General features: G+C 42.9%; 1 long non-coding RNA gene across 1 annotated transcript; it reads right to left on the reverse strand.

Moving 5' to 3' along the window:
• Window positions 1–4666: 4666 nt before the first annotated feature.
• Window positions 4667–11447, reverse strand: LOC146186689 (uncharacterized). The gene is made up of 3 exons (XR_014708159.1): window positions 11338–11447; window positions 9347–9483; window positions 4667–4746 (listed from the first exon to the last, which is right to left on the reverse strand). It is a non-coding gene; the product is annotated as an uncharacterized LOC146186689 (long non-coding RNA).
• Window positions 11448–11670: the final 223 nt, after the last annotated feature.

The raw sequence follows: 11670 nt of genomic DNA on the forward strand, positions 1-11670 counted from the left end.
TTGTATATGCCTGTGAATTTGTCTGTATGACCGATTTATTTCATTCAATACTGCCTTTCACTTGCCTTCTTTTATTGCGAAAGCAATACTACTTGCACTTTCAAGCCTTCAGCGTAGCGAGGCGGTGCATACCATTAGCCTTTAGCGTCATATCCTGGTGTGACATCATGCCATCTGCCGCAAAAACCGGGTTGGGTGGTTGTACAGCTTTTAATTTCATCGGAAACGGGGAATTAAAAGTTGTACAACCAACCAACCCACGCGCGCCGTCAGCCATGCGAGGCGGTGTACACCAACGCGGCCTAACTCCTGCTCCTTCCGGGAGGAGCGCTACAGACGGAGTGACGTCATGCCATCTGCCGCAACAACGGGGGCCCAACTCGCGCCGTCAGCCATGCGAGTCGGTGCAAAACCAACGGCGGCCTAACTCCCGCTCTTTCAGCGAGGAGCGCTACAGACGGAGTGAAGTCATACAGTTGGATAAATTGGGCCCTGGCTCACGCCGTCAGCCATACGAGTCAAAATCAGCCTGCTAGGACCCTGGCATTCACGTTACCCCTATAGGCCACTAAGGTGCGTTCATACGGCTCGGTTAAAGCGGGGCTTTATATGTGGGCTGAGGAAGAAGAAAAAGAGAAGAAGAATGTTCGGTCTCCCGCAGCTGATGCTTTCACTGAATATTTGGTTCAGCAGCGTTGAACTCTTGTAATTTTTTTCACCCTCATCAGGAGTAGCATACTAAGCTCAGCACCAGTTAGGTATCTCCTGCTCACACACACACACACACACACACACACACACACACACACACACACACACACACACACACACACACACACACACACACACACACACACACACACACGCGCGCGCGCGCACGCACGCACACACTATATATATATATATATATATATATATATATATATATATATATACATGTGTGTGTGTGTGTGTATATATATATATATATATATATATATATATATATATATATATATACACCGGGTGTCCCAGCTAACTTGAACCAAGGGTTACAAAATAATATATATAAGGTAGGTCAGTGAAACCAATTGCATTCAACTGCCAGCCTGTTTGCGCACTACAGGCAATTTTTTGTCTTGCATTTACTTAATTAGTTAATTATGTTAATTTTTCTATTTTATTAAATATCGACTTTAGACCAAACATGTGAATTGGAAAGTTGTAGAGCATCTTCAGAAACCCCCATTCTATTAACTGCGATAAACAAAATCTCACGTGTATCTTTTTTTCCGGGCTCAGAAGAAAGCCCGCGAAATACAAATAATACCACGTGACTAGCGCATTTGTGCGCCGCGATTGTGGTGCTCTCAGTCGTAGTTTGAGCGAACGACATAAGCTGCGGCCGTGACCCGATGGTCCCGTTGCAGCGGCAGGCAGAAATGTTGGCGATGGTTCGAGCGAGCTCGAGCTCGCCCGTCTTCACCGCGATTTTGGCCAGGCCTGCGCAGGCCTGCCGCAGCAGCCTACATCACGACAGGGGATGGCGATAAAGAACCGGCAAATGAAGGTGCAGCGCTAATTTTAGTCGAGTCACATGATGTCATCTCGCCCCTTTACCCAATCCTTTATGCGCAGATTCAGTGGCTGATACCTTATCGCTCATTCGTTTGTCGTGACGTTTGCTAATGGGAGAGAAGGAGGCCTTGTTAGAATGTCGGTGGTGTCGGCTCGCCGCTCTCGCTGCTACTGCACCGTCACGTGGGCCGGCTGTCTGACGCGGGCGAAGAAGCCATCGCAGGCACATCGGCCTGCCGCTTTAACGGGGCCAAGAAGACACGGCCGCAGCTGATTTCGTTCGCTCAAACCACGACTGAGAGCACCACAATCGCGGCGCACAAATGCGCTAGTCACGTGGTATTATTTGTATTTCGCGGGCTTTCTTCTGAGCCCGGAAAAAAAGATACACGTGAGATTTTCTTTATCGCAGTTAATGGAATGGGGGTTTCTGAAGGTGCTCTACAACTTTCCAATTCACATGTTTGGTCTAAAGTCGATATTTAATAAATTAGAAAAATTAACATAATTAGCTAATTAAGTAAATGCAAAACAAAAAATTGCCTGTAGGGCGCAAACAGGCTGGCAGTTGTATGCAATTGGTTTCACTGACCTACCTTAAATATATTATTTTGTACCCCTTGGTTCAAGTTAGCTGGGACACCCGGTATATCAGAAAAAGCACAGGTTACACATGACGGCGTATAGGAGGGCTCCAGATAAATTTCACTGTGTCATCCGTTCATTATAGGTGAATAATGATGGTCTACTATTGGTGCGTACTCTCCCATACGCCATAAGAGTGTGTGCGGGTAGCTTTTTCGTTTTAAAGGAGACCCTTACAAAAATGTCTATGATCACTTTATGCAATGTCTTTAGACAATATGATCATAGAAGCTATCGACCATCAAAAGAAAGCCTTTAGAACACGTATGATCTATGTATGATCTCCCTTCCGACAATTGGCCACCGTGATTGAATAGAATGTATTTACATAGAACGTATTTATACCTCCTATGATTAGCCTATTGATAGCGTACATGGACACTGTAACGACTGTGTTCTGATAATTGGCCACCGTTATTTTAAAGAATCGTGTTCATACAAAGTATTAATACCTTGTGTTATGCTAACTATATTTCAAGTGTCCAATAATAACGTGTATTTTACTCACTATTCACATGCATGTAATATTTCGTGAAAAGTGAGAGTGGTGAAAGAAACAGATGCAAAATCATACCTTCTTTTATTGCACACACCCTTGACACAGAAACACTTCGTTTCCGACGGCAACGACATTGTGTGTTTGATGTACCAGCCATATCAAAATTTATCATGGTGTCACCTAGAAAAGAAATATACATGCTCAAAATTTTTCTGCCAATTTCGCACGCTTTGTGCTAGCATCACACACATCTCTCTTCACTCAGATGCCTGTTTTTCCTCAAAATATGCTAACTGGTTTCCAACCACTTTCTGTACAAACTAGTACCTGCAAAACACCCTCAGGAGATAGAGACTATTGCTGTGTTTAGTTGTATTCCTTTTGATCCTCTATATCATTCGACATTAGTTTATCACAATAGGGGCCCAGGAAACAAAGGAGTGAAATTTACACGCCAGTATGCTTGGTCATCAGATACTCTCTCCTCTGCCATTTGCTGCATCAAGCAAATACACATGTTGAGCGGCAACGTATCAGTATGTATACATACATTTTGGTGCATGCTACCAGCAAGTGATGCCACTATGCCTGTTTGCTCCCATTTTTCCTAAGTGATGGCTATGTTTGCCATAGCAGATGACACACACACATAAGTAATTACTGAAGGAGACCAGCTACACCAAGCACCTAGGGGATACAAGAGCGATAATAGGGAATGATGAAGTATATTATAGTTAGCCTGCAATATGCAGTCACACATACTTTTTGCTACATATGCAGGTAACAAGTCTCAATAGTGTATTCCCAGAGAGTAAGAAAATAAGAAAGTGCCACTCATGCCCATCTTTTCCTTTCAAGAGCTTGTCACCAAGGTAAAATCTTTATCACATATGAAAGCAAAATTTAGAATACCTTTCTTTTATAAGAAGTCCACATGGATGCTGCTACGTCCCACTGCTACTTGTCCAGGAAGTCAGGTTGCCTTGTTACTTGTCGGCACAGACCACGGCAACAGGGTGTCTCCAGATATGGTCGAATGAAGCAACAAGAGGACTGCATGTACATATGAGAACACTAGTCAGAACAGCAGGAAGAAAGATTTTTTGAATAATAAAGGAAAAGTCAAATGCACAAGTAAAAGAAACATAGGAGGAGTATTTCATATGGTTGCTGAGTGACAGCATGAAAAGCCCAGAATTGAAAACGCAATGCTCCACTGAGAAAAATTACATAATCATAAAATACATAAATACATAATAATCTAGGTAATCTCAGGAATAGTGGCAAGTCTTATGTAGGCACTATCTTTTGGAGATACGTGGAAAGACGTCATATGGGGTGGTAAAAAATGACTGGTTTGGTTTATGTGGTTTAACATCCCAAAGCAACCCAGGCTATGAGAGATGCTGTAGGGGAGGACTTCAGAGCGTTTGATGAGCTGGGGCTCTTTAACGTGCACTGACATCGCACAGGACATGAATGCCTTTTTGCTTCAATTTTGAGCTTACTGCTGAACTGGTCGTACTCAAAAAAGGTTGGCGCTACTTTTATTTAAATTTAGACAAGGTCCTTTTGAGGATACAAGACTTGCATGTGTCCCAGACACATTCAGGGAGACACGTTGGCCCTGTACAAAGGCTTAAAACGTGGAGAGCTTGTCTCATTAAAACCCACCCGGCCCCGCATAATCACTTTTTGGTACCTAATATTGCCTGCTTTGGCTCGTCAATAGTAGGCTACCGACAATAGGAGCAAAATTATTTCATCCTTAAAAAATCATGCAGCTTACTGCTGGAATATGCAGTCACACATAATTTTTGCTACATATGCAGTTAACAAGTCGTAATAGTGTATTCCCGAGAGTAAGAAATTAAGAAAGTGCCATAAATGTCCATCCTTTCCTTCAAGAGCTTGTCACCAAGGTAAAATCTTGATCACATATGAAAGTCAAATATAGGAGAGTCAGGTTGCCTAGTTTTTACTTGTCGGCACAGACCACGGCAACAGGGAGTCTCCAGATATGGCTCAATGAAGCATCAAGAGGACTGCATATGCATACGAAAACACTAGTCAGAACAGCAGGAAGAAAGTTATTTCGAATAATAAAAGGAAAAGTCAAATGCACAAGTAACAGAAACAAACAAGGAATACTTCATATGTTGCTGAGTAACAGCATAAAAAGAGAAGCACAGAATTAGAAATACAATGCTCCACAGAGGCAAACTACAGTAAAATGCTTGTGCACAAAATTCTCTTCTAGAATGGAAGATTCAGTGATATATGCAAGGGGTTACGTTTATCTATTGTGCATGCATACGGTACTATAGGAATACAACAAGGTTGACGACTGGGCACGTTGGTATGGGTTCATACTGCCCCAGCCAAAAGACGAGACACAGCAAATAGGAGGACAGGACAAGGCTGGACTATCAACTGAATGTTATTGATAAGAAGAAAACAACGAAGACTTCCGAAAAGCTCGCGCACAACCCAACCGGTGGAATGGCAGGAAATTGGGAAGAAGATGAAGAAGAAAATTCAAAGCCAATTCCAAGTCAAGGCCTAACTAACGACTTTTCTAATAGATGAAGTTCCTTACAATGAAGGCTAACAGACGCCTTAGCCACACACTTGTCCTCGGCTTTAGCAATGTAAAATGCTTCAACGAACTCTCTGCAGAGTTGATTACCATTGCTGTAAACTACACCCGTATTATTGAAGTCAGGCGCACAAAGGGACGGGTCATGCTCCGACTTACACTCTCGGGATTGCACATGTAGCGCAAGATTAGAACTCGCCTTCCCTCCCAGAGAATTGGAGTGCTCCGTCAGGCACACATTTAGACATCTGCCTGTCTGCCCGTAGTAGCACCGGCCACAATTCAGCGGAACGTGGTAGACCACATTCTTTCTGCAGGTGGTGAACTTTTTCTTATGTGACACTGCACAACGAAAACTATCACGAGGTACACTGTCGAGCCCCTTTCTAACTCTAGCGCACAAGGCTCCTATCTTGTTTCTCGCTGTAAATAAAACGGGCAGACAGGCAGATGTCTAAATGTGCACCTGACGGAGCACTCCAATTCTCTGGGAGGGAAGGCGAGTTCTAATCTTGCGCTACATGTGCAATCCCGAGAGTGTAAGTCGGAGCATGACCCGTCCCTTTGTGCACCTGACTTCAATAATACGGGTGTAGTTTACAGCAATGGTAATCAACTCTGCAGAGTTGGTTGAAGCATTTTACATTGCTAAAGCCGAGGACAAGTGTGTGGCTAAGGCGTCGGTTAGCCTTCATTGTAAGGAATTTTATCTATTAGAAAAGTCGTTAGTTAGGCCTTGACTTGGAATTGGCTTTGAATTTTCTTCATCATCTTTTTCCCAATTTCCTGCCATTCCACCGGTTAGGTTGTGCGCGAGCTTTTCAGAAGGAGTCTTCGTTGTTTTCTTCTTATCAATAACATTCAGTTGATAGTCCAGCCTTGTCCTGTCCTCCTCTTTGCTGTGTCTCATCTTTTGGCTGGTGCAGTATGAACTATAGGAATACATTACTGTCTGGGAAGTCAACCTCCACATCACCAGGTATCAAACTATCTCAGAGGTTTCTGAAAGATTTCTATGCAATGACAGGAAGATCTTTCACTATCAAACACAGTTGCAAATAACACTAAAATCTAATGAGCCCATGTATGTTTCTCTTAAAAATGTGCGGACGAAGGAAATGTAGTTGCTGCTCCTTTTATTTATTTACTTGTAACTAATACTGCATCATTTCCAGCTATAGCATGAGTGAACACAATGCAAACAATAGAGGTGAGCAAGCTTATCTAAAGATTTAGAATGACTTTTTGTAATAAAATGAACAGAAATCATTTAACTAGCCATGTACAGGAGACAATGCATGTACTAAAGCAGAGCTGCACAGATTTAAGAGCCTTAAAAGCTCTAGCAAAACACCCTTCTTGTCACATTTGCCTTTTCACAAACACTACAGGCTGGCCGAGAGCTAGCTTAGGTACAATACCTCTAATTATCGCATTCAAACTGATCACTTTTTCAAATACATTGATAAACACAGGTACACATGGCTGAGCTTTCAAAACATCATCTGTTGGACAAAACCCTCATTATACTCTTGGATAGGTCTGATAATAAAGATCAGCATGGCGAACAGCCATTCGGCGCTTCCATGCGCTATGCAAGCTTAATAGCCTTATATCTTACAGAACACTGTTGTAATTTTCAACACCTGAGAACCAAATTCCATGGGGGTTTAAAAGGACACCTTTGAGCAAAGTTCATTGTAGGATATTGCCCCCCAAAAACCCAATCAACAATAACACATGTTCGACAGCCTCTGGCTTTCTGCACAAAATACAGTTCACACCCCATGGCAGAAAGATCTCTCTCTGCCATCTATGTTTATCCAGGCAGAACCCAAACATGCAATTTAAAAAGATTTTTAGCAGGTTGTAAAGGCATTCGTTTTACATGTTAGAATGCATTATTATTTGATAAACACAAAAGGGCCGCCACACTGATACTTCCCTTCCTCTTGCAGCCCACCCCTTCTGTAACAAGCCCCCTCATGTTTGCAGAACTCAAAAACACACAAAACAAACAGAAAATGTTCTCCAACAGATAAATATCAACATATTACTTTTGTTATTGCTAGTAACTATTTGGCTCTAGGGTTAACGATGCATTTATTTAGGTTGTGAATAAAATGAGTTCGGAAGTTAATTGCAAATCTTGGTGACTAGCAAGAAAGTAAATATTTGTGTATATGTTGCTTTGAGCAAAGTAAATGTTCTCATTTAGTCACAGAAAAACAGAATACCACTTGAACGAACGTCACTTCGACGATGTATTCAGGTGTACGAACTTTATTAAATCCCCCCCCTGAAGCTCTATTGAACACTATGCAAACGCACTTCATTTTAACAAACTTCAGTTATTGCTCATTTCAGTTCAATGAACATTTTCCGCGGTGCTATCCTGTGTCTTCAAAGTCATACTGAGCGCTTAAAAAAGCAGTCTGCACTCTTTGTAGCATATTTTTATGTTAAGAACCACTCTTCATTATCGCGTGAAGAAAAGTGGCCGTTATTTAGCTTTAAAGTGAATTGGCTGCCTAAACTAGCTTGTAACCAGATGAATCCATAGCTGTCTGCACGCTTAATTAGCTGTACAGTCATAGCCAGATCTTCAGCCCTACCAGGCCCTTTAGCTCAAAGAATTGCAAATGTGTGCATTTTGGTTAACCATGATCTGCTTGGAGAAAATGAAAGCCTTGTCTCCTCAGCAGGCCGTTGTGATAGGCAAGATTCTCAGGAGCTTGCACAGTAATCGAGTTCAAAACCACTGTAGTCCTTTCAAAAGTGCTGCAAAAGGTTACGCATTCTTCACTTGCAAATCAGCGCAGTGACAAATAAATGGGCTCAGATAAGATTTGAACAACCTAAAAATCTGTGACATTTTCTCTTCTTGGGCTCCAAGATTACCTCTGAAGGAGACTGTAGCCATGAAATTAGGAGACGCCTGCTTCTGGGAAAGAGAGCAATGGTTAGCCTTGACCGCCTAGTAAAGAGCAGAGACATTAGTCTGCCAACCAAGATCCGTATAACTCGTGCTATGGTCTTTCCAGTTGTGATGTATGGATGCGAGAGTTGGACTGTGAAAAAGGCTGACCGCCGAAGAATTGACGCGTTTGAATCGTGGTTCTGGCGAAGACTCTTGAGAGTTCCTTGGACTGCCAGAAGATCAAATCAGTCGATATTGTCGACCATAAACCCTGACTGCTCATTGGAGGGTCAAATTCTAAAGTTAAAGCTCAGCTACTTTGGTCATCTGATGAGAAGAGAGGAGTTGCTGGAGAAAGATTTGATGTTGGGAAAGGTTGAGGGTCGCTGGAGAAGGGGTAGGCAGCGAACGCGATGGTTAGATGGTATCCTCGAGGCACTGCAGATGAAGTTATGTGATGTTAGGAAGATAGTGAGAGACCGGAAAGCATGGCGTGACATGGTCCATAGGGTCACGAAGAGTCGGACACGACTGAACTGAATATTTCTTGAAGCTAATGGAAACAATCTTCCACGCATTTATTTCAGTCCAATGAAATTTCATTTCAATAAACTTTTTCCTAAGGTCCCTTGAACTTTGTTCAAGTGAAAAATCACTGTATGTGTACATATGGTGAGGCAGTCTAAATAAACAGTAACTGAATGTCAGCATGAACATGCACACATATGCACAGTGCAGTCAGCTATATTATGACACCATGTTTGTCACTGAGCTATTAAAACACAGGTTTACTCAATTTTGCCTCAACTAGAAATAGTAGGTACTACTTCAATAAAACAGCTAAGTTTATCTCCTGTTTTAAAGCTCTGAAGAGTCCATGAAAACTTTTCTTTAGTGCAGACTATGAGCAAGATTCACCAACATACATGTCAGTCGCGCTAAAAACACAGCAAGAATGATTTAACAACACCGAGCTGGTCTCAAGCTTTGCTTTAATGAAGCCTGTTACACATCCGCCCTTTATACTCTCAAAAGAAAACAATAAATGCAAAGCATGAACCAGTAAAAATTATACAGTTATAAAGCAAACACATGAATGCAAAAAACATGAGCATGTGATACCTACCAATTCAATGTCTCCTTTACAGGAAGGATGCTTTAGGGCAGGGCACCCATGGCTGATAGAATAAACTGCCTCAACAGATTCATGACGCTGTCTGCCTCATATTCAGGCAGCACTCCCTCGATGGCAGATGAAATCTGCTGCAAAAGCAGTGTGACAATACAATTGCATCAGCTGGACTGCAAGCATTATTGCCAAACAAGCCGTAAATGCAGTAAAAGAAAGACTTCATTAAATCCATGCTTCTCAAAACCCATAACATACCATTACTTTCCCTACACTCCTAAAGAAAAGCTGTCTCAGAAAATGAATTCCTAGCAGCTCTAGGTCACATGCCATAAGTTACCAAAAAACTCGATCCTATCATCTGTTTCAATTCTGACCCTTGTCAGCAATGTCAAACATTAATAAACGAAGAACTTCCACAGTTGAAATTCACTTTTCAAAATATGCTGTTTCTCTGTGAAGCTTAAAGGTTCTTAGAAATTAAACAAAACAGAAGACTAAGTTTGAAAGCTCTAATCGCTTAATTCACAGCCAATTGTTAGCTTGACCCACATAACTTGCCACGCCTCCGTTAAAAAAAAAAGAAAAAGAACACTGGGCCTGTACTAAAATAATACGTACTGACCTACTAAGGATATAAATATAACTATTACTGCGTTGAAGTTTGTGAATTGTTATAAATAAAATTATATATCACCCCCCCCCCCCCCCCAATCTGTGCTTACTCTAAAGGAAAGCTTAAAAACCTAATTTTACGCGGAAAGTCGTTGCTATGGACTGTTCCAATAAAGCGGTAACCGCATGAGGCAACAGCCCCTAGCGATCCGTCGCAACGCCTGTCGTCGCTGGTGCATACCGCACGGAGCGACGGCGCTCAGCGACAGAAGCGCGTTTTCAGCGTTGCTCTGTTACCGCCGCCACGTCATTCGGTCAAGGGGAATGCAATCACGCTATATCCCATTTTCAACACTAAACAGCATGAAGTACGATAAAACACTGATGAAATTTCTTGTAACGCATCGTATTTTAAAGGGTCACAGGGCAGCGGTGCGTTACTATACACTGCGATGCCGACTTGCATTGCAAGCAGCGACTTTCTCCTGCTCCTTTCGGAAATTAACAATATCAAGCCACGCTAACCGTTTTCTTTCTTTTATTACCCTTCCAAGCTTTTACTGAATTATCTCGATGCACTCATATATATACACGGATCAGACGAAGTGAGCGCGTGAAGGCACCAGGTTCTTCGCCCAAACCGGACTAGGAAAACTAACTTTACACGCAATAAAAAGAAAGCCAGAACGGAAGTTGAGCACCCTAAAGCCCTCTGCGATTGGCTGCCTCGCGAGCTGCTTCCGGGCGACACGCGAAATTTTCTAAAAACCCAGAAACCGAGCGACGGCGACGAGCGGCAATGCTTTGGCGGCCCTCAGCCCGTCGCGCGACGGCGTCGCGCGGCATGTCGCCGCGTCATGCGGTTAGCGCTTTAACCTCGAATAACCGGCTCCATGTGCAAATAGCTCAACGAAGAAACGCTATAAATAAAACAGATAGGTAGCGAGCGATCGCACACATCTGATGGAATTTAAAAATGACAGGTTTTATACGTCTACATAGCTTTTACGCAGTACAAGGCCTCTCTCAATATTTGAAATTTGACGGTTATGGCTGCGAGGCCAAGCGGTTGTTTACCTTTGAAGAATTAGTAATAACTCCGCAAAAAAAACGCCTTAAAGATCTGAACTATGTTGCAAAATGATCGGAAAGAGGCCGCGGACAATCGAGGATCGCTTTTTAAAACCTAACTAGGTGATAAAAACGCTAAACAATGAAAAATATTCCTAGAGCATTGGGCGTGCAGTATGCAGCAAAGTAAAAAATGGGTAAACGCTTGTAATGTAAAAACTGCTCACTTCTGAAACACAAAATTTTCAGCGAGTATGCGCAAAGCGTTTATAAGAAAGGAATGAAAAAGTTTGTCAACTTACATTGAAGATTTCTGGCAGAAAGAACTATTTTCCACGCTCGACGTCGCCACACAGCCAAACGCCGCCTCTCAGTCGTGCGCAATCACGTGACACATGAAGCTGCATCACGTGTTTTGTGGAGTCACGGCCGGTCTCGAGGGAGAGGGCGCGCGCTCTTTCTTACGGCCTTCTCAATCGCTGCGGGAACAATGGGAACTTTTCTCCTTGAGCTACGCTCTCCGCCACCGCAAGGGGCGCGACCTGCTCACCGTTCGCTCCGCGTCTGCTTCAGCGGCGGCGGGTGGTTTTTGCCTGGTTTCATGTTGTCGCTCGCGAGTTTCGTGGTGAGTGCAG

This window comes from Amblyomma maculatum, chromosome 6, assembly GCF_055883805.1.
Source record: "Amblyomma maculatum isolate TAMU_Amacu chromosome 6, ASM5588380v1, whole genome shotgun sequence".
NCBI lineage: Eukaryota > Metazoa > Arthropoda > Arachnida > Ixodida > Ixodidae > Amblyomma > Amblyomma maculatum.